Source organism: Silene latifolia, chromosome 3 (assembly GCF_048544455.1).
Source record: "Silene latifolia isolate original U9 population chromosome 3, ASM4854445v1, whole genome shotgun sequence".
Classification (NCBI taxonomy): Eukaryota; Viridiplantae; Streptophyta; class Magnoliopsida; order Caryophyllales; family Caryophyllaceae; genus Silene; species Silene latifolia.
The window spans coordinates 151,844,893-151,849,560 of NC_133528.1; positions in this window are offsets into that span (position 1 = coordinate 151,844,893).

The window sequence follows — 4,668 nt, forward strand, 5'->3', positions numbered from 1 at the left end:
AATCAACCTGTTCGATTTCAGCCTCAAATAACGAGCTTTAACACATTTTTCACGATAATCCGAGTTTCGGCGAATGCTGGTTTGTGGCGCACCGGCACCACAAAATGTCTTCCGTTGGTGCTCAAACTTTGCGTGGCCGCTTTATCTGACCCGAGGAACTTTCTTTGTGATTTCCGCAGAATTTTGTTCCGGAACTCCGGAATCCCGAAAAACCGTGTATTATACACTTCAATTTCAACCATTCGAAAGGTCGTACCAGACCCTGTGTCTTTTTCTCCCTGTTTTTTAACCACGCGTCCGAGCTCATTTCAGGAATCAACCTGTTCGATTTCAGCCTCAAATAACGAGCTTTAACACATTTTTCACGATAATCCGAGTTTCGGTGAATGCTAGTTTGTGGCACACCGGCACCCCCAAATGTCTTCCGTTGGTGCTCAAACTTTGCGTGACCGCTTTATCTGACCTGAGGAACTTTTTATGTGGTTTCCGGAGAATTTTGTTTCGGGACCCCGGAATCCCGAAAAACCGTGTATTATACACTTTAATTTCAGCCGTTCGGAAGGTCGTACCGGACCCTGTTTGTTTTTCTCCCTGTTTTTCAACCACGCGTCCGAGCTCATTTCAGGAATCTAACTGTTTGATTTCAGCCTCAAATAACGAGTTTTAACACATTTTTCACGATAATTCGAGTTTCGGCGAATGCTGGTTTGTGGCACACCGGCACCCCCAAATATCTTCCGTTGGTGCTCAAACTTTGCGTGGCCGCTTTATCTGACCCGAGGAACTTTTTATGCGATTTCCGGAGAATTTTGTTTCGGGACCCCGGAATTCCGAAAAACCGTGTATTATACACTTCAATTTCAGCCGTTCGAAAGGTCGTACCGGACCCTGTTTCTTTTTCTCCCTGTTTTTCAACCACGCGTCCGAGCTCATTTCAGGAATCAAACTGTTTGATTTCAGCCTAAAATAACGAAATTTAACACATTTTTCACGATAATCCGAGTTTCGGCGAATGCTGGTTTGTGGCGCACCGGCACCCCCAAATGTCTTCCGTTGGTGCTCAAACTTTGCGTGGCCGCTTTATCTGACCCGAGAAACTTTCTATGTGATTTCCGGAGTATTTTGTTCCGGAACCCCGGAATCCCGAAAAACCATGTATTATACATTTCAATTTCAGCCGTTCGGAAGGTCGTACCGGACCCTGTTTCTTTTTCTCCCTGTTATTCAACCACGCGTCCGAGCTCATATCAAGAATCAACCTGTTCGATTTCAGCCTCAAATAACGAGCTTTAACACATTTTTCACGATAATCCGAGTTTCGGCGAATGCTGGTTTGTGGCACGCTGGCACTCCCAAATGTCTTCCGTTGGTGCTCAAACTTTGCGTGGCCGCTTTATCTGACCCTAGAAACTTTCTATGTGATTTCCGGAAAATTTTGTTCTGGGACCCCGGAATCCCGAAAACCAAGTATTTTACATTTCAATTTCAGCCGTTCGGAAGGTCGTACCGGACCCTGTTTCTTTTTCTCCCTGTTTTTCAACCACGCGTCCGAGCTCATTCAGAATCAACTGTTCGATTTCACCTCAAATAACGAGCTTAACACATTTTTCACGATAATCCGAGTTTCGGCGAATGCTGGTTTCTGGCGCACCGGCACCCCCAAATGTCTTCCGTTGGTGCTCAAAATTTGCGTGGCCGCTTTATCTGACCCGAGGAACTTTTTATGTGATTTCCGGAGAATTTTGTTCCGGGACCCCGAAATCCCGAAAAACCTTGTATTATACACTTCAATTTGATCGTTCGAAAGGTCGTATCGGACTGTTTCTTTTTCTCCTGTTTTTCAACCACGCGTCCGAGCTCATTTCAGGAATCAAACTGTTTCATTTAAGCCTCAAATAACGAGATTTAACACAATTTTCACGATAATCCGAGTTTCGGCGAATGCTGGTTTCTGGCGCACCGGCACCCCCAAATGTTTTCCGTTGGTGCTCAAACTTTGCGTGGCCGCTTTATCTGACCCGAGGAACTATTTATGTGATTTCTGGAGAATTTTGTTCGGGACCGGAATCCCGAAAACCGTGTATTACACTTCAATTTGACCGTTCGGAAGGTCGTACCGGACCCTGTTTATTTTTCTCCCTGTTTTTCAAGCACGCGTCCGAGCTAATTTCAGGAATCAAATTGCTTCATTTCAGCCTCAAATAACGAGATTTAACACATTTTTCACGATAATTCGAGTTTCGGCGAATGCTGGTTTGTGGCGCAACAGGCACTCCCAAATGTCTTCCGTTGGTGCTCAAACTTTGCGTGGCCGCTTTATCTGACCCGAGGAACTTTCTATATGATTTCCGGAGAATTTTGTTCCGGGACCACGGAATCCCGAAAAACCGTGTATTATACACTTCAATTTCAGCCGTTCGGAAGGTCGTACCGGACCCTGTTTCTTTTTCTCCGTTTTTTCAACCACGCGTCCGAGCTCATTTCAGGAATCAACCTGTTCGATTTCAGCCTCAAATAACGAGCTTTAACACATTTTTCACGATAATCCGAGTTTCGGCGAATGCTGGTTTTTGGCACACCGGCACCCCCAAATGTCTTCCGTTTGTGCTCGAACTTTGCGTGGCCGCTTTATCTGACCCGAGGAACTTTTTATGTGATTTACGGAGAATTTCGTTCCGGGACCCCGGAATCCCGAAAAACCGTGTATTATACACTTCAATTTCAGCCGTTCGGAAGGTCGTACCGGACCCTGTTTCTTTTTCTCCCTGTTTTTCAACCACGCGTCCGAGCTCATTTCAGGAATCAACCTGTTCGATTTCAGCCTCAAATAACGAGCTTTAACACATTTTTCACGATAATCGAGTTTCGGCGAATCTTTGGTTTTTGGCACACCGGCACCCCAAATGTCTTCCGTTTGTGCTCAAACTTTGCGTGGCCGCTTTATCTGACCCGAGGAACTTTGTATGTGATTTCCGGAGAATTTTGTTAGGGATCTTTGGAATCCCGAAAAACCGTGTATTATACACTTCAATTTCAGCCGTTCGGAAGGTCGTACCGGACCCTGTTTCTTTTTCTCCGTGTTTTTCAACCACGCGTCCGAGCTCATTCAGGAATCAACCTGTTCGATTTCAGCCTCAAATAACGAGCTTTAACACATTTTTCACGATAATCCGAGTTTCGGCGAATGCTGGTTTTTGGCACACCGGCACCCCCAAATGTCTTCCGTTGGTGCTCAAACTTTGCGTGGCCACTTTATCTGACCCGAGGACTTTTTATGTGATTTATGGAGAATTTTGTTCTGGGACCCCGGAATCCCGAAAAACCGTGTATTATACACTTCAATTTCAGCCGTTCGGAAGGTCGTACCGGACCCTGTTTCTTTTTCTCCGTTTTTTCAACCACGCGTCCGAGCTCATTCCAGGAATCAACCTGTTCGATTTCAGCCTCAAATAACGAGCTTTAACACATTTTTCACGATAATCCGAGTTTCGGCGAATGCTGGTTTTTGGCACACCGGCACCCCCAAATGTCTTCCGTTTGTGCTCAAACTTTGCGTGGCCGCTTTATCTGACCCGAGGAACTTTTTATGTGATTTCCGGAGAATTTTGTTCCGGGATCCCCCGTGTATTATACACTTCAATTTCAGCCGTTCGGAAGTGTACCGGACCCTGTTTCTTTTTCTCCCTGTTTTTCAATCACGCGTCCGAGCTCATTCAGGAATCAACCTGTTCGATTTCAACCTCAAATAACGAGCTTTAACACATTTTTCACGATAATCCGAGTTTCGGCGAATGCTGGTTTGTGGCACACCGGCACCCCCAAATGTCTTCCGTTGGTGCTCAAACTTTGCGTGGCCACTTTATCTGACCCGAGGACTTTTTATGTGATTTATGGAGAATTTTGTTCTGGGACCCCGGAATCCCGAAAAACCGTGTATTATACACTTCAATTTCAGCCGTTCGGAAGGTCGTAAATGCAGGACCTGTTTCTTTTTCTCCGTGTTTTTCAACCACGCGTTCGAGCTCATTTCGGGAATCAACTGTTCGATTTTGACCTCAAATAACGAGCTTTAACACATTTTTCACGATAATCCGAGTTTCGGCGAATGCTGGTTTGTGCACACCGGCACCCCCAAATGTCTTCCGTTTGTGCTCAAACTTTGCGTGGCCGCTTTATCTGACCCGAGGAACTTTTTATGTGATTTAGGAGAATTTTGTTAGGGATCCCCGTGTATTATACACTTCAATTTCAGCCGTTCGGAAGTGTCTGGGACCTGTTTCTTTTTCTCCGTGTTTTTCAACCACGCGTCCGAGCTCATTCAGGAATCAACCTGTTCGATTTCAGCCTCAAATAACGAGTTTTAACATATTTTTCACGATAATCCGAGTTTCGGCGAATGCTGGTTTTTGGCACACCGGCACCCCCAAATGTCTTCCGTTTGTGCTCAAACTTTGCGTGGCCGCTTTATCTGACCCGAGGAACTTTCTATGTGATTTAGGAGAATTTTGTTAGGGACCCGGAATCCCGAAAAACCATGTATTATACACTTCAATTTCGCCCGTTCGGAAGGTCGTACTTAGGACCCTGTTTCTTTTTCTCCCTTTTTTCAACCACGCGTTCGAGCTCATTTCAGGAATCAACTGTTCGATTTGACCTCAAATAACGAGC